At 36.9% G+C, this 24,566-nt stretch overlaps 1 long non-coding RNA gene across 20 annotated transcripts in view; it reads right to left on the bottom strand.

Moving 5' to 3' along the window:
* LOC126061472 (uncharacterized) overlaps positions 1-24,566 on the bottom strand; it is a 597,975-nt gene that overhangs the window by 13,040 nt on the left and 560,369 nt on the right. For 16 of the 20 annotated variants that reach the window (XR_007513795.1, XR_007513786.1, XR_007513794.1 and 13 more), the window contains one exon: positions 1-24,566. This exon is cut by the window's right edge and continues 20,717 nt beyond it. The exons of the other annotated variants lie outside the window; for them this stretch is intronic. This is a non-coding gene — a long non-coding RNA (uncharacterized LOC126061472). 20 annotated transcript variants of the gene reach the window in all.

Raw genomic sequence — 24,566 nt, forward strand, 5'->3', positions numbered from 1 at the left:
CACAGTGACTTAATTTAGTTATGACTTAATTTAGTATTACTAAAATTTGATTTCTTTTACCATTTTACCCATTTCTTTGTACCTTTATTTACAAAAATAAACATGTTTTAAAATAAATATTTTGATACTTTAAATATAAAATAAATATTTACTGTGTAGCCCTTGCAATATATGCTACGAAAACTTTCTAGAAAATCAACTCTATCTATATCTATTTCATCATAAGCTTGTTAAACTCTAAAAATATGTGCCAGTTCTCACTCTTCTTCATTAACTAAAAATTGGGTTTCACATCTAGTTTTGAACTAGTAGACCAAGGGAAAACAGTATACACTAGGCAAGTATTCCATGTCTATTTGTGAACATATTTTGCTCTTTTTATGCTAAAGAATTTTTATGCTAAAGAATTTAGTTAATATTAGTTTGATTTTTTTAAATCGTGCTTTAAGTGAAAGTTTACACTTCAAGTTAGTTCTCACACAAAAATTTATACACACATTGTTATGTGACTCTAGCTGCTCTCCCTACAATGACACAGCACACTCCTCCTTTCCACCTCAGATTTCCAGTGTCTAAAAAAAAAAAAAAACTTTTTTTTTTTTTTTATTCAATCAGCTCCTGTCCCTTTCTGCCTTCTGATCTCACCTCCAGAGAGGAGTTGCCCATTTCGTCTTATGTATCTTGAGCTAAGAAGCACTCTCTTCATGAGATCATTTTATGTCTTATAATCCAGTCTAATCTTTGTTAGTTTGACATTTTTTAAGTACTACTGTCATTTCATCAATCTTTCAAAGCCATTAGGTTCAAAGTAACATATTTTGGTGATAATAACAGTCATTATAATAATAATAAATACAATAGTTTTAATTCCTTGGGGCTAGAAGTTAAGATAGTAACAACATAAATTTTAAAAATATGTATTTCAGTATAATTACCATTAAAATGTAGTCCCTGGGTATTGCAAAGGGTTAATGCTCTTGGCTGCTAACTGAAAGACTGGAGGTTCAAATATATCCAGAAACACTTTGGAAGAAAGGCCTAGTGATCTACCTTCAAAAAATCAGCCAACGAAAACCCTATGAGACCCAGTTCTACTCTGATACAAATGGGGTCTCCATGAGTCAGAAATCAACTGGGCTGAAACTGGCAGTAGTGGTGGTGGACCATTAAACTATCCTAAATAATTATATTGGATTGTTATTTAGTTAAGAGTTTTAAACCCTAATAATCACATTTAATAATAAAGGTAGCATTTATTTATAATAGCTATATGTTTTCTTATACATGTATTTTATTTATAAATGGTACACAAATATGATCCAGTCTTCAAGGAAAAATGGCAGAATTTTACATGTTTATAAGTGGTTTGAAACTTAGCAGGATAGAAAGCAATAAAAGTACATATTCAGGGAAGAGTGAGAAGTCCAGTATCACTGGATAAAAGGTGAATTTAAGGAGAATTCTGTAAGACGGGGTTGAAGAAGCAACTTGAGGTGAAATGGGGAAGGGGCCCATAAGACAAGATGTTTAACACTTATCTTAGAACTTTTCTAAGTCAAATAAAGTTTCCAAGTTAAGATTACATGTGAACTAATTTAGCTCTTAAAAAGAAAGTAATGTAATATTTAAATAATTTCTTTCCATTTCTGATAAAAGAAAACTGGATCTTATATTGGAGACCTGGTGGCATAGTGGTTAAGTGCTACAGCTGCTAACCAAAAGGTCAGCAGGTGAATCCACCAGCTGCTCCTTGAAAACTCTACAGGCAAGTTCTACTCTGTCATACAGGGTCGCTATGGGCCGGAATTGACTCGATGGCAACTGGCTTGGCTTGGATCTTATACTGACTTGGAAAATACTGGAGAACTTTAAAGTTTGCGTTCACCACTTGATATGATCAGGAAAAAATGTTTTTGAAAATCTACTCTGACCTTAACAGTTTAAAAATCTGATGGGTTTTCTTTGCCAAAGACTGTCAATCCAATCACTTCTTTACACAGAGTTGGATCTTGGTTGGATTCATTTATATAGTGAATGTGACTATTTATTAAATATAAAATACCTAGTGAAAGCAATCAGAATATTTAAAAAGAGAAGATTACATTTAGACCATTTTGATTGTTTGAGTGGGTTATCAAATGTACTGGCTCCTTGAAAGAAGGTGACATCATTAACCATTTTAGTATGCTTATTTCAAGGGTTTATCTAATTCTCTAAGTCAAGAAAGAACAAGCCATTAATTTGGGTATAAATTCCTTAAGAAGGAAATTATATACATACATACAATTTTGCAATTTAATTGAACTTTTCAGTCACACAGAGAGTTATTTCTTATAAAAATGGTCCATAACTTTGTATGTAAATCAAGAAATCAGGAATAGACAGAAGAAACTTTTCTTGTTTTTAGCGACCTGATTGACATTACCTATTAATGGGTGAAGTTATAGACCAGCCTGCTCAAAATAGAATTTTTTTTTTTTAACAGACCAGAATTAGGAATGCTTCAAGATCAGCTGAAGTTCAGTTTAGGGTCAAATTTTGGCCTTTTCTCTCCCCAGTCTCACCACCCACCTCTGCAGTTAGTGAAATTTAAGACCAAAAATTTCTCCTTTTTCTAAAGAAAGAATGGTAAAACATTACATTTGCAATCTCTTGATTCTTTCTTTTTCTGAGAGATCCACAAGTTTTTCAAAGCTACCATGTCAATCAAATGCATTTATCTTTCAATATCTTGAAGTATTACAAATTTTCCAGTTTTGTAATCTAGATAGTAGATTAGGTCCATCAACTAGTCTAGGAAGAAAGAAAATTACACGCATATAACTGTACCCATAAACCTTCCATCTATGCATTTAATTAAAATGAAGAGAGGGAAAAGGGATTTGGGGTCAAGTATCCCCATATTTTTTGCCTTTTTAGAGCCAATGTCGGGTAAATAAAAATGTGATATGTAAAAATGAGAAAAATCACACTCATGTGGGCACTTCAAATGGCACACACCTACCAAGAGGAGTTACACAAGGTCATTTCTAAGCTTTCTGTAAATTTTGAGTTCAAATTGACATACATTTTATGAATGTTCACTATGTACAAAAAGATTAGTAAACTGAGGGGAGATGGCCTCTGTCTTCAAAAAACTTAAAATATGGTGAAAGAGTCAAACAAACAAAATTATAATACATGGGAAATGTGACCCATAGTATTAAATACAATGTGCTGTAGGAACAGAGGGGAGAGAAACAATTCAGACTGAGTGCTTTACAGACGGCTTGTAGCAGGAAGCTCCACTTGAGTTGACGCTGGAAGAATGGGAAGGATTGCTCGATAGGCAAAGCTAGAGGAAGGAGAAAAGCAATCTGGTCTGAGGGCAGATCAGGAGAAAATGCTCAAAGGTGGGGATTCAGGCAATATTTGGGAGATGATCAGGAGGCTGCTGTGTTGAGAATGTTGGTATATGTAAAGAATGTTGGTAGAAAATATGGCCAGGTAGGTGGATTAGACATGGTAATGGACAGCCTTTAATGTCATATTTGGACTTCATTATTTATGCAAAAATGAACACTTAAAATATTTTTTTGTAGGAGTTTTAGTTTAGCATAACCACCCAACAACAAGCGCACTAATAATTACCATTTTTTAGACAACTAATCCCTACCTAGCCTGGTGCTGGTATACATTATCTTATTTTTTCATCATAATAATCCCATGAAGTGAGTGGTATAATTAGTTGCATTTTTATTGATAAAGACTCTGAGCTTGAAAGGAAGTTAATTAATGTACCAAATACCACACTGCTTGCACATGGCTAAAATTTGACATGCCTATCCGATCCCAAAGTTAATCCCTTCCTTAAGTGTTTCGTCAGGCCAAAAAAAAAAAAAAAACCAACTAAACCCTTTACCATCCAGTCGATTCCAACTTTTGTCAGACTACCTCTCAAAACAGATTCGGCCTTTCTGAGAGCACACACTTGAACATACACAACACCATAGGCAGTCTGTGCCATGTCAGGGGGACCCTACAAAGGACCTCTGAGAGGGCAAAGAGATTCGAGGAGACTCTTTGTGTTGTGAATAGTTTGGAAGTGACAGAAGGTTTCAAACCTAGGTCTATCTGATCCCAAAGCCCATGTTCTTTCTAGTATTCATTTTAAATAGGAGTTATAAAAAAAAATCATGGTGGGAATGCACCATAGTTAGCTTAACCTTTTCCCTACTATTCAGAATTTCTACGGGTTCAAATTGGGGGTTATTGCAGTGTTGAAATGAATACTTTTGTCCAGGCATCATGTTCCTACGTTTGAATTTTCTCCTTTGGATAACATTTCAATGTGAGAAGGTCATAACAATTTAGGTAGTTGAATAACTCTGGCATAACCAAATAATTAATAGCCTAGAGAAAGTGCTTTTTATTTGTATTTCACAATATATCACACACAGAATCATGATATTTAATACGACTTCATTAAAGCCTTTGCTTATAAGGTTCATTCATTCATTCATTTTCCCATCTGTTCATTATTCAACCATTTTGTTATCCATCTATTTCTGATCTGGCTACACATTATATGACCAAAAACTTAGGCTGAGATTAGACTTTTCTTTATCTTATAGACCTGTGACATAAGTAGCCACTGAATACTTTAAGGTTCAAAGGATATACCAACAAAATATTCTATTCTCTCCTATGTGATAGTCTACAGATATACAATAAAATAGAACATTAATAACACGCCACTTTCCAGAGACATATTCCACATGTCTGTTCCAGAGGACAAATGTTCTCAGATATCAAAGATTGGACCAGAACTCCCACGAGGATTTTATCAAAATAAAAAACCTACCAGTTCAGAGGCTTAACTTTACATTCTTGTTTCATTTACGTTTCTAACATTTTTTAAAACTTTTTGAAAACAAGCACTTAAATCACAGAAAAGTAAGCATAAGTCTATCATAAACAAGTGTTTTTCAGGAGTCTAAATTAAAATTTGGAGCTCTGGTGGTGCAGTGGTTAAAGTTCGGCTGCTAATTGAAAGGTTGGCAGTTCAAATCCACCAGCCGCTGCTTAGAAACCCTATGGGGCATTTCTACTCTGTCCTATAGGGTCCTATGAGTCATAATTGACTCAATGGCAACAGGTTGTTAAATTAAAATTTCAAAGCACCCAGCACTCCAACTCTGAGAATTTAATTTGGGGAAATTAAACTAAAAAGAAGAGGGAAGCAGAATGCATTAAAACTCAGAAAATGAGTTTGAATTCTAACATGTTCATCATGTAAATACAGACAGGCTACTTAACCTTCCTCATCTGAAAAAGTATTAAGCTGCCATATTGGAATGGAAGGTCAAGTTTGCAACGTTAAGCCCAATGAATACAAAAAATGCCATATAAATGTAAAATAACATTTCCATGTAACAGATTGATTTGGGATTATTTTACCTGCTACTCTTAAAAGCAAGTTTGTTAAGTGGAAGAAAGAAAGATATTTCTTTTTTTTAATACTTTTTATACTTGACTTTATGCACCTGGAACAAGGTGACAGAGTTGCTGAGTTTGGAACTTTTGAAGCAGAGCAAAAGATAAAGGATAAAATCTGAATTTCTTCCACTGATTGAGGTGTACAAGGTCAGGAGAGGTTACAAAGAAATACAGACGACTTGTGGAATTTTCATGATCTGAGGACTCAGCCATTTTGAGTTCAAAAAATTTTCAAACTCTAATAATGCCACCTTAATTTACATATGCTTTCCAGTGAAGTTTTAGATTTGCATATCAATGAAAAATATAAAAGGCATTTTAGACTCCTTTGAAAAGGCAACTTTACAACAAATTTTAAAATAACTACTTGCCCATGGGCCTTAAAAAAATAAAAGCAAAAAGAGGTGAGTGAACAAATCAGGAAAACAATATTCACACGTCCTTTCTTTACTCGTTTCTTCCGTACACCATTTCCTTTCGTTCCTAAGAGCTTCAGCAATGGTGGGCTTCCTCACTAAGACAGGAGGTTATCTGCCTGGTGCATTTTCAAATAAAGGGGCTAGACTTGTGACTGCAATAATTAATCCAAACCTCAGATAAACAAATTTACGATGGTAAAATGGGTTGTACATGCCCATGTATCTTAGATAATTTTTATATCTTCATTTTCTTTTTATCCATTACTTAGAAAACATTCAGTAAATAACCCATAACCATCGAGTCGATTTTAGCTCCCAGTGACCCTATATGATGGAGTAGAACTGCTCCATAGAGTTTCCAAGGAGTGCCTGGCAGATATGAACTTCCGATCCTTTAGGTTAGCAGCCGAAGCACTTAACTACTACTCTACCAGGGCTTCCATTCAGTAAACGTGGGGGAAATAGAAGGGATATAGAAAATAAGGAACAGAAGCTGCTACCCTTCAGCCCTTGTTCAGGCAGCCTTGAGAGTATTTAGGAGCCCTGGTGGTACAGTGGTTAAAGTGCTTGGCTGCTAACCAAAAAGTTGGCTGTTCAAACCTCCCAGCTGATCTGAGAGAGAAAGATGTGGCAGTCTGCTTCCATAAAGGTTTACAGCTTTGGAAACCCTACGGGGCAGTTCTACTCTGTCCTACAGGGTTGCTATGAGTTGGGATCTACTCCATGGGCAATGGGTTTGGTTTTTGGGTTTTGAGGGTATTCGGAAAGGTTTTTATCGATATTCTAGATGATGCTTCAAAATAGATGTCTGTCAACAAAAAGAAAATATCGAATATATATGTAACATTGTTTAGAAGTGAAAATAATAATCTCCAAATAATATTTGACTAAGGGATATTTCTTAAAGAGAAGGAAAATATGTTGGGCATTGCATGAATTGGGAGCATACATCACAACAACAAAGGAAGAGCAGTCAGAGAACAAAGCCAAGCTTGTTCAATAAAAAATGCTTATTCATTCATTTATTCACTCTTTACAGTCAAAATCCTTTTCACAAAAGGGCTATCTTGAACAAATCATGCAAGTAGAATTTCTAAACAAAGAGGCAGTTTTTGACTTCTTAATTTTCAGGATAGTTACCTAAGCTGTGCCTACCGTTTTGGGGGGATTCAAACACTTTAGAGTTTTTACATACTTCGACTATGTCAGGAATTTGTGTTCCTTTATCAGAATGGTTTGCTTTATCTTCAAAACCACTGACTTCAGAATTTACAGAAACTGCAAGTTTTCTTTGCAATTAAGCACAAAAGGTGTTGAATATTATTTTAAAAGAATAAGAGATGGCGAAGAAAACTGACAGAATGGTCTGTTTGCAAGAAATAACAGTGGTACATAATAACAAAAAATGCTGAAATTACTAAGGGCTTCAGAATTTAGCAACATATGAGATTCAAAACACATTTTGATCACGCTCTTTTTTCTCCTATTTCACCAATTTATAGCCTATTCCACTTGGAGCTTACCTGACAACCTCCATATCACCCACTACTCATCTACAGAACAGATGCTTTTAACCAAATTCTAAATGGTTCACTCACCAGACCTGATTTTGTGACTGCCTCTTTTTCTTTCAAAACTTTAGTGCTTACTTCCCATAACCAAACCAAACCAAACCCAGTGCCGTCAAGTCGATTCTGACTCATAGCAACCCTACACCTTATTAATTTTACCCAGTTATCTAAAGTTAGGTAGTTGTAGTTCGGGTTGTATTTTGCTAACAAATGTTGATTCAATTTATTACAGTAATTAAAAATGTATGCTAGATCATTTTTTCAAGCAATAATGTTTCTCCACTTCTTTCTCTTTATACATACAAAATGCTGTCTGGTCCTGTGCCAACCCTAGGGTCGGTAGTCAACCAGGCAGTTGTGATCCATAGGATTTTCCTTGGCTAATTTTCAAAGTAGGTCACAGGCCTTTCTTCCTAGTCTGTCTTAGTCTGGAATCTCACTGAAATCAGTTCAGCATCATAGCAACACACAAACCAGCACCATCAGGCCGGTGCTGGCTGTGCATGAGGTGAACTAGCCGGGAATCAAATCTAAGTCTCCCACACGCAAGGCCCCACATGGGACCACCACTTCCCTCATTCTCGTGATATTAGCCTTGATAAAATGAACACATTACTCATATAAGAATTAAACCCAATCCTAAATAAAAAATTTAAAACCAATATATCCTATTCTAATAATATTTTTGAAAAAAATATTTTTACTTCTAGGTAAGGAGCCCTGGTGGCAGAGGGGTTAAGTCCTCGGCTGCTAAAGGAAAGGTCAGCTGTTTGAACCCACCAGCTGCTCCATGGAAGAAAGATGTGGCAGTCTGCTTCCATGAAGATTTGTAGCTTTGGAAACCCTATGATGCAGTTCTACTCTGTCCTAAAGGATTGCTATGAGTCAGAATCGACTCAGTGGCAATAAGTTTTAAAGCTAACAGTTAATGGTCTCTGTCATGGATTGAACTGCATCCTCCAAAAATATGTGTATCAGTTTGGCTGGGCCATGATTCCCGTATTGTGTGGTTGTCCTCTATTTTGTGATTGATACAATTCTCCTATGTATTGTAAATCCTAATCTCTGCCTGTGGTTAATAAGGCAAGATTAGATTATGTTAAAGAGGATTAGAGTGGGATGTAACACCCTTGCTCAGGTCATATCCCTGATCCAATGTAAAGGGAGTTTCCCTGAGGTGAGGCCTGCATCACCTTTTATCTTACAAGAGATAAAAGGAAAGGGGACCAAGCGGAGAATGGGGGACCTCATACCACCAAGAAAGCAGTGCTGGGAGCACAGTGTGTCCTTTGGATCTAGGCTTCCTTTACAGAGAAGCTCCTTGTCCAGTGGAGGATTGATGACAAGGATCTTTCTCCAGAGTTGGCAAAGATAGCCTTCCCCTGGAGTTGATGCCCTAAATTTGGACTTCCAGCCTACTAGACTGTGAGAGAATAAATTTGTCTTTGTTAAAGCCATCCACTTGTATTTCTGTTACAGCAGTACCTGATAACCAAGACAGTCTCCTTGTTGGAAACTTTCAACTAATACTTAAGTGATGTTTGATAGCTAGACCTCAAAATATGAGAATTTTCTATATCAGAGACATGGTTAGTGTGCCATAATCCCCAAAATTGCTATTACATTTTGTATGGGGTCACCATGAGTTAGGGCTGATTTAGAGCCTCTGTCCTCTCCAGTGAAATAATAAGTGGAAAAGAAAATGCCAGTAATGATGAGAAAGGTAATATATGTATCAAGGCAAAGGCCAGCTGCCCATAGTTCAAAAAGCATCACACTAACTATGCTGGAACAACCAGGCGACTTAACAAGTATCTAACATGGCATGGTGTGGACTCACTGAGGGGTTTATCTGCCAAGCCCATCCCTATTTCTCCTGCGTGAGGCTGGACTGACCGCTGCCACCACCACCTAAAAGGAAGCTCAGAGGGGGTGGGATGACACTGAACTGGAATAAACAGTCTAGGTTGGACTAATCAAAGCCGAAATCTGAGCCCCAAAGAATTACTTAACTATTAGAACATCAGCATTAGAAACATGACTGTGAATTTAATGTAAGCAAAAAGAGATCATTCAAGTTATAGATACTGGAAAAGAAAAATAAGCTTATGAAAAACAGTAAAACCTGCCAAGGCTGGAACCTATGTAACGTGGAAGCCTGTCAGAGAAATATTTTCCACCAAAAGGAGAGATACAAAAGTTGTGAGACCTGGAAAAACAAGGCAGTCCCGTTGAGTTCTGGCTTTCAGAGGTTTCACTGTAGTTACTAACAAATGTGAAGGAAATATGTCCTTATACTAATACATAAAATCCTTGCATTTTGAGGTCTGCAGACTAGTGAGTGATGTGACTTCTGGTTGGCCCAAGAGGCATGAGTATTCCTGAAGAAATAGACCAAATCAGACCTGTTGCCATCGAGTCAATTTCAACTCTCATAGTGACCCTAGAGGACAGAGTAGAACTGCACCATAGGGTTTCCAGGGAACTGATGGTGGACTCAAACTGCTGCCTTTTGGTTAGCAGCTGAATGCTTAACCACTGCACCACTGGGCCTCCTGAGCAAACAGGAGCAAAGTAATTTAAGCCACACTAAGAATAGTATTTCTTCTTTGTTCAGAATACATATAAATATATGGAAAAAAAAGACATAATTATTGGAGCATTAAGAGTTTTTGAAGAATTACATACAAGCCTATTCATAATTATTCAGAACCGAGATGGACTATTTCACTAAAGTACATAGAAATACTGAAAGGAATATGCGTTCTTTCAAAACAAAAAAAAAGGAAGAGTAGTACAGACAAAACAAATAAACAAGAGAACAAATCCTCCACGAGCAAAAGGGACAGAATGAGTAACAGTCTATTTCATTTTGGAAACCTGTCATTTCTCTGCAAATAGAAAATAAATGTCAAGATGCCTATTCAAGACCTCACGATACAATACTATGGTGACTTTTCTCCTAAAATCTATGACTAAAAACATCCTGGATAGAAAATTTTCATATATGGGTAACGTAATTACAGAATTCAAAATAAGTACTATACGTTCCAATTCTAAGAGCTGATTATGCCAGTAGGTTCCTTGTAGCCCTCTCTAACCTCTATTTACACAAATGCTTAATTTGCCATAAGAAGGCCTTCTTTCTGGTATTCATTTCCCTTTGCTTAGTTTGTTAGAATGAGTCAAGAAGGAAATGTGTCTGTAATCTGATCCCTCATCCCTTCACCCCAAAATCCTCCAGAAGGAGAAAATATATAGGCAACAGTTTTTGAGGCATTAAAAGTAGCAGCCTCAGGATGAGTAAACACAGACTAGGAAAGTTCACACCACATATTGTGAAGTGTTAATTGAAGAATGTTTATTTGGCACAAGAGTCACCCCTTTTCTGTATATTCCATAAGATGGTGGTATCATATTTACGTGGCTGTGCCACCGTGTGGTAATGTATTCTTCAAAGCAGTTTCTCGGTGCTTTTAATTACCTTTCTTTCAATACTGAATGCATACACTTAATTTCGTCAATGCTTTGGAACTCTGGGTGCTGACAGCGTATTATCAAATAGATCAGGTGCCTTTTAGGATATTTAAAATTGGGCCTCACCTATAAACTGATCTTACTAAAGAAGGTTGGCATGCCTTCACACATGTGGGTGAACTACACAAAGGAAATAAGTAGAGTAAAATTTAACAAATGTTTTCTGACGGGCAATACTTTTTCTTGGTTTGCAAGAGATACAAAATGTGGCACCCTCCTTGCATTTAGCTGAACAACAAATTAATGGCAAGATGATTCTTGCCCAAATATGGAGGCAAGATGCACAGGGAAAAAAAAATTATATATATATATATGTATATATATATATATATATATGGAGGATTCATTTTCCTAGGAAAAACTTAGTAAGCAAAGTTGAGGATATTACACTTATCCATTTCAAGGAAGACTTCCCAGTATTGATGCACGGTGTTGGAGGTATTAACAGCCAGTGAGAAAATAAGAACACCAAAAATGCTAAGGCTTGGGTAAGTGGTCTCAGAGTAAACCCCTTAGAACTCTGAAGAGGAGGAAATCTGAAAAATATGGGAGCCTTTCATTAATTTTAATAATTCAAGGTAAAGCTTGATTTTTTTAAAAGTATACATTAAACTTGACTTAAAAAAAATCTGAGGTGAAAGGTGTTGAGTTCACACACAAAAAAAATAATTTTTCTTTTAATTGACCATTTTTTACAACATGGTCTCATAATTTTTCATTTCTTAGATATTAAAAATCATTTTTAAAATTGAGTCAGTCCTTAGGAGAGGGAATGAGGCATGATAGGTACATTTCATATTCTAAAAGATATGGGTTCTCTCTTTAAAGCTTTACATGAGAAAAGGAAAAGTAGGAAATATACCTTTTGGCAAGTGACACAACATTGTAAAGCTATAAACCAAAAAACCAAACTCGTTGCCGTTGAGACTATTCCAACTCATAGTGACCCTACCTTCAGGACAGGGTAGAACTGCCCCATACGATTTCCAAGAAGCACCTGGTGAATTCGAACTGCCAAAATTTTGGTTAGCAGCTCTAACTCTTAACCCTATACCAAAACCAAACCAAACCCAGTGCCATCGAGTCAATTCCGACTCATAGCGACCCTACAAGACAGAGTAGAACTGCCCCACAGAGTTTCTAAGGAGCGCCTGGTGAATTCGAACTGCTGACCCTTTGGTTAGCAGTCATAGCACTTAACTGCTACACCCCAGGGTTTCCTCACCCCTATTTTTTTAATAAGCTTATAGTATTTAACATGAACAAAAAGCTCAGGATCATCTTAAATACCCTAAAAACTTGTTCACTTGTATTCCCTTATAAAGACTTTTAAGAAGCCCTGGTGGCACAATGGTTAAGGACTCAGTTGCTAACTGACAGGTTGATGGATTCGAAGCCACATAGCAGTTCTGCAGGAGAAAGACCTGGTTATCTGCTTTCATAAATATTATAGCCTAGAAAACCCTACGGGGCAATTCTACTGTGTCACATAAGGATACTAGGAGTCAAAAATCCACTCGATGACACATAACTACAACAACGAAATGCCTTTTAAATAAAAATGGTCACTGAAAAGAACCTAAAACAATTATTTAGTGGGATCCATAATAAAATTAAGGACATTCTATTTGATGAAAGGTCCTAAATTTTTAAAAGATTCTTTTGTAAAAATTTAGGTTACAAAATGTTTAACCACAGACATCATAGTCTGACGGTACAGGATAAAGTTCACCCGTAAATGTAACTCTTTCCTGACTAATTATATATATTTTAGGCACTTTTCAATAGCTGTAGTTTTAGGTTGAAACATTTATAATTAAATAAAAGTTTACGTTCACTCTTTTAGTGTTCAATTTTAAACATATACAATGACTATATTGACGTTTAAATTACAGTATTTAGAACACTTAAAATATGTTTATTTTTCTACTTGCTAAACTTTTTAGCTCTTGTCTCTATATTATTTCTTCAAAAACCTTCATGTTGTACTCCCTTCCCCAAGAGGGATTCAGGTTTGAAAATCATGTGCAAATGGGAAAACGAGGTTGTAGGGATGACTGGTAAAGAATCTTCCCTGGTAACTGCATACAGGGGAACTATTAGACTAACAAGCTACATAATAGTTACCAAAATATTATTCAGAACTTTGCAGATAAATTCGCTCCTAATTCATTGGTGCTCCTCTACTGACCCACAAAATTTCCATTTGAGGGTCTGTACTGCAAATTGTTATATTTTCTATAATTAGTAAAGGCAAGACACTTAAGACTTCATTTATTCTGAGAATGATGAAAATTAAAAATGCCAAAAGTTTGAAATATAGTCAAGAAAACAGAATTATATAGCATTCAACCCAGTGCCGTTGAGTCAATTCCAGAATTAGGAAAACACCACCCAGACAATATCCAGGGACATACATTTTCTTACTGGCAGAACGGTATACAGAAACACAGCTATTTCAGGGAAGTTTATTTCTAGCTTTTGATCTATAAAAATAACCTGACTTATTGATCATATCTCATATCATGGATGAATTACAAAGTAACATCTTAAAAACCTGAGTAACCAGAATTTGTATGAAATTTACTGTGTATAGAAAGTGACATAGCAGGCACCGATAAAAGACACTTATTTTAAAATATTTTATAAATATTTACATAAATGATTGATTTTAAAAGCAAGATCAAAATATGTCTAGGATTTGCTGTGAGGCAAACAAAACCTTCCATATCTTCTACTTTTACAATTTAGGAAAGAGAGGGATTTTAAAAGCAACATTATGACCTCAGGTTAATATGCAGTCCTAGTGAAAAGCAATGTTACACTAGGTGCTCCTGACCCAAGCCATGGTCTTTTCAATTGCCTCATACTCATGTGAAAGCTGGATAATGAAAAAAATAAAAAGACATAAGGAGAATTGATGAATTTGAATTGTGGTGTTGGTGAAGAATATTGACTATACCAGGGACTGCCAGAAAAATGAATAAATCAGCCTTAGAAGAAATACAACCAGAATGTTCCTTAGAAACACTTTGGACAGGTCATCAGGACGGACCAGTTGCTGGACAAGGACATGATGACTGGTGAAGCAGAGGGTCAGAGAAAACCAGGGAAACCCTCAATGAGACGAGCTGCCACAACAGCCACGACAATGGGCTCAAACATGCCAGTGACCGGGAAGACGACGCAGGACTGGGCCGTGTTTCATTCTGCTATACATGAAGTCGCATGAATCGGAGCCAAGCTGACAGCAAATAACAACAACAGAATATGAAGCTGGAATGTGAGATTTGTTTTCAAAGAAGATCGAAGCCTGGTGTCCTTTTGGTGAAAACGTGACCAAGTTTGTTTTATAGCAGGTGTTAATACATAAGGATAAGTAAATCATACTAAATACCAATAATTATTAGACTTTGCTCGACAGCAATGGGTTTGTTTCTTTTTTACATTAAAGTAGAAATATTAGTTCTGTGTGGCTCATTTTTTAATTTTAGAATTTTGCTAAAGTTTTATGACATGTTTGCTAAGAAGTACATAGTTGATACTGACAAAAATTAAAGGAAGGGGGAGGAAGTCATCTACATACATATGAAGTTCTAGAACTCCCTGAGGGGTATAAGTATCTACAAAACGGTATAAACTACTGATGTATTGTAAATAGCCCACTTTTGCTGATTTACTGCTTCTGGTCATCAAGGGTGAAAAGGGTTTCCTTATGCAGTTGATTAGTAAGTAGCCAGGCAAATGGTTTATGAACACTGTAATATCTGCTGATTCAATACCACCAAACTACAGGTAACCAGTTGCCGTTCAGTCCATTCCGACTCATAGCAACCCTATAGGACAGAGTAGAACTGGCCCATAGAGTTTCTAAGGAGTAGGTGGTGGACTCAAACTGCCGACCTTTTGGTTAGCAGCCAAATGCTTAACAACTGAGCCACCAGGGCCCCCAAGCCACAGGTAAGGGTAGCTTTAAGTTAAAACACCTCCTCCTCCATTCTTAAACCAGGAATATAGGGGTAGTCAACTGGGAACGGTCAGCTGGAGATTTAACCAAAGAATTATTGATAGTGACCAGAAGGGAAGAATATGTAGAAAATTCTGGTTTTGTTTTTTTCTTTCAATGTGGACTACTCCAGTTATCCCTGCTGACCTTTCCATTTCCTTTATCAGAAATGTTTGGCACATGCTTTTCACCTCTTCACAGTGGGCTATGGCTTTCTTTCTTTAATTACAAGGGGGAGGGTTACCAGTGTGGGGCAACTTGGCAAATCCAGGAAAGCATCTCTCTTTCTCCCTTTTTTAAATTTTTATTCTTTATTTTTACACAGAGCAGCTTGAGGTGGGTAGCCACTAGACTGCATAAAGTCATCAGCAGGGGAGGTGCTCCGGGAATGCGTTGAGTGTGCATTCCTGGGATACTGGAAAGGGGTGGCTCTCCCTTCTTGGCTTCTGCCCACTGTCACTGGTTTGGCTGCTTCAGTAGGAAGCCACCACAACAACCAGCTGCCATCAAGCTGACGCTGACTTATGGGGACCCTATGTTAGAGTAGAACTCTGCCCCACAGGGGTTTCAGCGGCTGGTTTTTTGAAAGTAGATCACCAGGTTCTTCTTCCCAGGTGCGCTTGGGTGAATTCAAACCTCGAAACTTTCCGTTCACTGTCGAGTGTGTTATCCATTTGCACCACCCGGTAGGAGGCAGATACTTTTAAACACTTGGTGGGTTCCCAAGTACAAAATTACTGGCTACTAGTTGCTCTTAACCTGTGGCCTTCGAGTCAATTCAGACTCTATAAGAAATAGTAGAACTGCCCCATAGGGTTTCCAAGGCTATAAATCTTTACTGAAGCAGACTGCCACATCTTTCTGCCGAGGAGTGGCTGGTGGGTTTGAACTGCCTACCTTTATGGTTAGCAGCCGAGCACTGAACCACTGCGCAACCAGGGTTCCTGTACTACTTGCTTTTAGGATTTTGGAATTAGATTTTTAAAGCAGAGTTTCACTTTATCCACATTTGTTTGTTGTTGTGTGCCATCAAGATGATTCTGACTCAGAGACCATATAGGTGAGAGTAGAACTGCCCTATAGGGTTTTCTAGGTTGAAATCATTGAGGGGGCAGATCAGCAAGTTTTTTCTCTTGTGGAGCTGCTGTTGGATTTGAACTGTGACCTTTTGGTCAGTAGCCGAGCGCTTAACCATCGAGCAAACCAGGGCATCTTATACTTGGTGTAAACCAAAACCAAAACCAAAACAAAAACAAAAAAAACCTGTTGCCATTGAGATTATTCCGACTTATAATGACCCCACAGGACAGAGAAGAACTGCTCCACAGGGTGTCCAAGGAGCACCTGGTGGATTCAAACTGCCAACCTTTCTTCAATTTTGTTCTCTACTTTTAAATTAAAGAATGCAACCCTGAGTTGGGAGAGTTGAAGCCCTTCAGTCATGAGTGAGGCACCATGTTGAGCACTGGGGATACACAGATTACAAAGGCACGGCCCCTTCCCTCAAAGGACTAGCAGATAGTCTCCTGATACGTCCATGACTCGTTCTTCACAGTATTTTCATTGCTTCGGAGTCTGAATGGCTCGGTGATTATTAAATAATGCGAACAGGCTCCTGTTGTTTATTGGCATTTACCTATTTTTATTCACTCTGTAAAATATTTTATTAACATTTATCATTAAAGGGCATTATTTTCCATGGCTAATTCCTTGTCTTTGAAGAAAAATTTAAAAACTGCGGAAAGGGAAATAAACCCCTTAATTCAGCCAGCAAAAATTTTTTTATTTTATTTTAAAAATAGCAGAATGAACGCCTTTTTTTTTTTTTTTTTCCAGAAGGGCCTTCTGATCAAAACTCAGCACACAGCTGCTTTCTAGAATACTCTTGCAAGTTCCTGATTCACGCTAAGCCATCGTCTTGCCATATTGCACTCCTACCCCAGTTCTTCTACTCATCTCTTCTTGTAATGTGCTTACGGTAATTCTCTCTTGAGATTTATCTTAGGATTCCAAGTTACATAAATGACAGTGATAATGATTTTTCTAATTAAGCCATTGAAAACTACCAGGAATTATGCTTTATACAGACTTTCTTTTGATATTTAAATTAGTGTATAATATGAACAATAATGTAAACTAGTTTAGAAATACTATTGCTCTACTTAAACTGATTAACTAGTATAGGCCTTTGCCTACCTTGTTTTTGAATTAGGGTGGTTATATACTAAACGTTAAGACACGGAAGGGTATTAAAAGAACATCACAAAACAAAATAAAATCGGGAATTTAATATGCAGAGCCATTTATTTCTTCTTTGGAAATCCCATAGCAGAGCGTGCATTGATCTGTCAAAGCTCTTAGCGCGTTGTATGATGACTACTGTTTATAGTCTACCTCCCTGACTAGGCAGACAGCTTCAGGAGGTCACGCCCTCTTTATCTTTGGATTCCCAGCTCTGACACAAAGTCTGGCACATAGAGGATGCTTAACATAGATCTGTTGAATAAAATAAGTTAGGAAAGAGCTTTTCTCACTCTGCCATTTGTGGTGTGTGGCCACTTAGCCTGCCTGAGCTCCATCTTCCTCATGTATGACATGGATGAACTGAAAAAGTTGTAAAGAGCCTTATAAGAGGCACTGTCTGTGTAAGCTATAAAGAATTAAATCAAACCAAGCCAGCTGCCATCGAGTTAATTCTGACTCATAGTGCCAGGTCTTTCTTCTTAGACACCTCTGGGTGGATTGGAACCACCAACCTTTCAATTAGTAATCAAGCATTTAACCATTCGTGCCACCCAGGAACTCCTATAAAGAGCTACACAGGTCCCAGTTAAGTAGAATATCCCTTCTCTCAATCAGTGTTGATCACTTAGTATGTGTCAAACACTGAGTTAAGTAAAGGAACATCTAGTTCTTATCCTCTTGGAATTGAGAGTCCAGTGGGAGATAATGCCAGGTAATTTGGCAATTTTAATAAGCTCCTATAATCATATTATGGAAAGGTTGGGCAAAGCACACGATGCTAATGAGCACATGGGAGAGTTTCTAATACAGAGTTGTGGAGTCTGGGAAGGATTCTTAAAGAGTGTGGGACCTGGGAAAGATTCTTAGAGAATGAGACATCGAAGACACCATGGAAATCAAAAAAAATCTTCAGACAATGGAAAAGAAAATGAGAAGAAAGGAATGGATGGTGCGATGCATGTAACGGATACTTCTTAAATCTCTTATGTCTTAGCCTTGTTTCAAAGATCATGCAGCTATGCTTTTATAATCTTTTTTTTAATGATCTATCTATTTCCAAATTGCATGGAAATGTATTTATATTATTTGTTTTTCCATTATTCAGGAATTTTTCTATTTTGAACTGTTGTTGTCAGTTGCCAGTGTGTGTGCTCCAACTCATAACAATCTATGCATAACAGTCCAAAATATTGCCCAGTCCTGTGCCATCTTCATGATTGTTGCTATGTTTGGGTCCGTTGTTGTAGCAACTATTTCAATACATCTCACTGACAGTTTCCCTCTTTTTTGCTGACCCTGATGACGTGTCCAAAGTATGTGAGCCAAAGTCTGGTCATCCTAGCTTCTAAAAAGCACTTTGATTGTATTTTTGAAACAGATTTGTTTGTTCTTCTTTCAGTCCATGGCATATTAAATATCATTCACAACACACAATTCGAATGCCTCAATTTTTCTTCTGTCTTCCTTTTTCATTGTCCCACTTTCACATGCATATGAGGCAATTGTAAAAACCATGGCTTGGGTCAGGTGCATGTTAGTCATCAAAGTGATACCTTTGCTTTTTAGAAATTTAAAGAGGTCTTCTGCCGATTTGTCCAACGCAATGTCATTTGATTTCTTGACTGCTACTTCCATGGATGTTGATTGTTGACCCAAGTAGAATGAAGTCATCAATTTCTATTTCATTTATTATGATTCCTTTTCTGTCCAGATATGAAAATTTTTATTCATATGGGTAACAACACAATATTTTGAACTACATTTCCATAAACTTACAATTGTTTTGCCAAAATCTTCTAACTTATTTATCATTTTTTGTGTTTTTACAAATGCCCTTTGTAACAGCAGAATTCCATCACTGTGATGGGAAAAAAAAAAAAACAAAAAACTTGTTAATAATGTCCCTGAATATATTGCATATTCTTAAATTAGTTTGAAAAATCCAGAAGTGTTCTCCCACTCCAGCTGGTTTTGCCTATCATTTGTTGTTGTTAGCTGCCATTGAGTCAACTCCAACTCATGGTGACCTTATATAGAACAGAACAAAACATTGCCTCGTCCAGTGCCCTTTTCACAATTGTTGGTATGTCTAAACCCACTGTTAGCTACAATGTCAATGCATCTCATGGAAAGGTTTTCCTTATTTTCACTGATTTCCTTATTTTACTAAACATGATATCCTTTTCTAGCAAATGGTCTTTCCTGATGATATGTCCAAAGTAAGCAAGATAGACAAAGTTTCTTCATCCTCACTTTTAAGGAGTGTTCGGGCTGTACTTATTCCAAGACAGATTTGCTCGTTCTTCCGGCAGTCCATGGTATATTCAATATTCTTTGCCAACATCATAATTCAAAGGCATCAATTCTTCTTTGGTTTTCCTTAGTCACCGTCCAGCTTCTGCATGCATATGAGGCAATTGTAAAGGCCATGGCTTGAGTTAAATATACTTTAGCTTCTTTAAGTTAAAAAGAAAACTCTCCACAGAAATACTTAAATTAACAAAACAGTAGTTTAATATATTAATATATTTGTCACATCATATTGCTATTTAGGGTTAAGTATCACATATCACTGGGTTATCATATTAACATTTACATTTTGAACATTAATGTAAACACTATACTAGTGTGAGGTTTATTTTGTGCTGACAAGTGGGGACACTGAATCATGAACTGAGGTCAGTTATCTTAGAACAATGACTTTTTTTAAAGGAGTATCGAAAAGAATGTGGAAAAACCAGATCTAGGTTTGATTCTTGGCATAGCCACAAACTGGTTCTGTGTCTTCAAGGGGGTCACTTCATCTCAATTTTGCTTAATAATTTTCTTTATCCTACTCATTTACACTTTAAACAACAAGCCAACAGTGTCTGAAAGATCTTCCAGTGGAGATTAGTTATAAGACAAACACTTCAAGTATTTTTGTTTTTCTTAAGTATGGGTAAGTCCTGGAAGTAAAAAGGAAAATAAATCTCCATAGCAATATTTTTACCTCATATTTCAATGCATAGAATCTAGACTGAAAGCTAAATACCTTTAGCACTATTTACAATACAAATGTAAATTTTATGTTCTACTGAATCATTGTTTTCATTATAATTATCTTCAGGTGTCCAAGGTTAGAAATAGATTGTAGCAACATCAATAGATGAAGGTATTTTTAAATAATGTTAATGGACTCCAATATTCAACACATGCAATAAAAACAAGACAGAAGAGCTCCAAAATTCCTAAACTGCAAAATACACTAAAAAGATAATTTTATGGGTTTAAGGGAAGAAATGAGCTACAGGATAATTCCCATAATTCTCAAATATTCAAAGCTGTCTTAGCTCAACTTAGCTCATCAAGTGTTATACCCACAATTCTCTATGAAAAAGGAACGCTGGTGGCACAATGATTAAGCACTCTGCTGCTAACCGAAATGTTGGAGGTTTGAATCCACCAGCCACTCCACGGGAGAAATATGTGGCATTCTGCTTCTGAAAAATTATAGCCTTAGAAACCCTATACCCAACCCAACCCAGTGCCAAACCCTATAAAAACCAAAAAAAACCAGTGCCGTTGAGTCGATGCTGACTCATAGCGATCCTATGGGGCAGTTCTACTCTGTCCTACAGGGTCACTATGAGTCAGAATCGACTCAGTGGCAATGGATTTTTATTCTCTATGAAAAAGAGTATGCCATAGAAAAATCTGTTGCCTTCTTGGCTCCTGAATAAACTGAATTGCTAATTACCTTAGAGAACAAATGTGGCTTCAGACCGTATATTTATTACACAAACGATTATTTTTCCATCCTCAAATTTCCTAATGATAAGCAGCAGCCTATTTAATCAAATTGGTTTCCCTCATGCTCTTTAAGCACAAGAGACACCCATCTGGGCCTGGAGATAATGTGGATATAATGATGCCACGAGATGGAAATCTGAATTTTAGGCCACAGTCAGGGCAGTCTTCTACTAAAAATAAGTGGCCATTTAAGTGTTACCATATCTTGTTTTGCAAGTCTATCCTCACACAGCAAATAATCGTTTTTGGTACAAAAGTTAGTCATAAAATTCTCCATTAGTGGTTGATAATGGACCATGACATTACATGTTTATAAAAAGTACCTTTGGAAAATGAAATGCTGGAAATGACAGCCATATAAGAAATATTGGTATTCAAACAACACAACCTCTTAGGGACAGATTTCCTTTTCAGTGGTTAGTGCTGGAACAGAAGAGTTTTCACTGTCTTGAAGAGAAGAGCCTCTGACGGCCTATTAGATGTAAAGTTTACATTTTAGGAAATTCCATCACTTGTAGAGCTCTATTAACGCTCTTGGAAACCCTGGTGACAAAGTGCTGAAGAGCTATGGCTACTAATCAAAAGGCTGGCAGTTCGAATCCACCAAGCCCTCCTTGGAAACTCTATGGGGCAGTTCTAGTCTGTCCTATAGGGTCACTATGTGTCGGGATCGATTCGACGGCAACCAGTTATTAACACTCTGATCTGTAATGTACTAGCTGCTTCAACAGGAGTCCATGGGTTATATAAACAGTTAAGCGCTGGACTACTAACTGAAAGATTGGCTGTTCAAATCCACCCAGAGGTACCTCAGAAGAAAGTCCTGGTATTCTACTCCCAAAAAATCAACTGCAGAAAACCCTAGGGAGCACAGTTCTACTCTGACCCATATAGGGTCACCATCAGTCAGAATAGACTTGACGGCAACTCGTTTGTTGTTGATGGTGGTTTTTTTTTTCTTTTTTTGTTAGCTGTATTAATAGGAAAATGGGAATGATTAATAATAGTTACTTTTACAATAGGAGTGTATTAAAATCAATCAAAAAAGGACAGTCTTGGAATGTTAAATATTTTACAAGTAAACAATACTAAACCAAAACCAAAAATCAAACCAGTGGCCGACGAGTTGATCACAACTTGTGGCGATCTCATACGGAACTGCACTCTATGTGGTTCCCAAAGCCTGTGATCTTTTGGAAGGACATTGCCAGGGCTTTCTTCTGAGGTGCCTCTAGGTAGATCTGAACCACCAACCTTTTGGTTAGCAGCTGAGTGCTTAACTGTTTGTGCTATCCAGAAGGCTGACATAATATTAACCTATGTCTAAATCAAACCTAAATGCTTATGGCAAATTTGTACCCTTCATTATTAATCATAACCATAAAGGGATGAATTCCGAGCAAGTATCAAGACAGAATCTAGCACATAAAATTATATACATTCCCAATGTGATGCCAAAACTGCCAGAGGAGATAGGTTCAGTTTCCAACATGATCAAAACTAATAAAGATGCTTTTGCTAAAAATATAATTCATAGGGATTACTCAATAATGTTGTTTTTAGTTGCTGGAGAGCTGATTCCAATTCATGGCGACTGTATATGTACACAGTAGGCAGCTCCATGAGGTTTTCAAGGCTGTGACGTTTTGGAAGCAGATCGCCAGGCCTGTCTTGCAAGGCGCCTCTGGGTGAGTTCAAACCACCAACTAACTGGTGGCTTGTAGTCAAGTGCTTAATCATTTGTGGCACTCCACCACCTTTCACTCAATTATAAATGGAGAAATTAACGCCCATCTCTTTTATTTCCTGATTTAAAAGGATTGTTTTTATTTACATAAAGAAAATATGCATACGTTCCATCCCAGATGGAATGAAGCTGTCCCTTTTAAATTTCACGAAGAACAATCAGGGGTTAATATGTATTGAGCACTCATTACGCTCAACAGTGTAGAAGTAGGCTAGGCACTGTTCTATTTCATTTATTAAATCATTTACTTTTCTTCAAGAACCTTTGAGGTTGACACCTCTAAGCATCTGAGGCACAGAGAGGTTAAACATCTTGCTCAAGGCCATAAATCTAATAAGTGATTCAAACTCTGACAGTCCGAACTGGAGCGCACTCTGTCTGTTTTTGTGGATCTCCCTGTCCCCAAGCAGGGAAATAAAGGGCTTATTGAGGGTTATTGCTCAATTTAAGTGCTAATCGCTGAATGTAGAGCTTGTTTCCCTAAACTACAATCCAAACTAGCCAGCTGTTTAGTTTAAGGACCTGAAGGGGCCTTTTGCATGAGGGTTCAATGGTGCAATAACCCCTGACTGTTCTAGAGACTTGCTAGAAATTACATGGGTGAATATTAACTTTATTTTGCTACTGTAGAATAGCACCTCCACAGGGCTAATGCAGCACCATCCATGCAAAAAAAAAAAAAAAAATTTTTTTTTTTTTTTTAAATTGTACAGTGTTTTTATGATGGGAGAAAGCGAGTCTGAATTCAGATCAGGCCTTAGTTTCTCATCTATAAAACACCGATTTTAATAATTGTCTGCCTTGCCCTGGGAAATTATGGAGTAGAAGTGTAGTAACAAGTATGAAAGCATTCTGCAGACGGTCAACATCAACAAAACATAGGCACTGTTGTGAAGTTAAATTTTAAACAACAGATTGTTAGACAAAAGAAAGGGCCAATGGATTTGATGTCAAGAGAAGAAGATCCACGTGTTTAAATCAACTATTCTAAAAAAAAAAAAAAATTACTTCTCTCTCAGATTCAATTTCCCCTTGGCCTGCTTCTAGGAGTATGAATTATTTGATCTTCAATGCCAGTTAGGTGATTGTATTCTAGAACCAGAAGAGTTCTCAGATCTTGTCAAGGCCAGCTTTGTATGGATATTCCAGGATGTTCAAAAACTCTCAAGAGATATTTTTAGTAAGTATCACTGAAAGGCAATACACTATAGTACAAAGAACACTACCCTAGAATTAAGAAGCCTGTTCACAAAATATTCACTCATTCCAGAAATATGCATCGGGGGTCTACTTTGTGCCAATCATTGTGCCAGGTGAAATGGCATAGAAAACAAACACGCAAACAAAAACTAGACATAGCGCTCCCCTTCCTGAGACACAGACTACTCGGAAGGCAGACGTTCATTACACAAATAATCACAGAAAATGTTGTTCATGAGACTGAACTTCAGTTTTCTCAGTTATTAAATGGCGATATTGGAGTAAATGATTGTCCAAATGCCTTTAGTTTTACTTAGGATTAATTTGTAAAAAGTGACAATCTAAAGAATAGTCAGAACAGAAAATTGTGCAATGTCAATTAAGAACTAAGAATCATTCATTACGTATTAATATGAATATAGCAGATAAACAGATTTTAAACAATGAATGTAATTTTTCCAGAGCTAAAAGTTATTTAAGAACTTTTTAGGGCAAAGAAACAAAATAAGCAAAGATTTTCATCATGTGTCCATCTTTATTATCGTATTACGATAGCTTCCATTTCTTCTCTT

The sequence above is a fragment of the Elephas maximus genome, chromosome 18 (assembly GCF_024166365.1).
Source record: "Elephas maximus indicus isolate mEleMax1 chromosome 18, mEleMax1 primary haplotype, whole genome shotgun sequence".
Lineage (NCBI taxonomy): Eukaryota > Metazoa > Chordata > Mammalia > Proboscidea > Elephantidae > Elephas > Elephas maximus.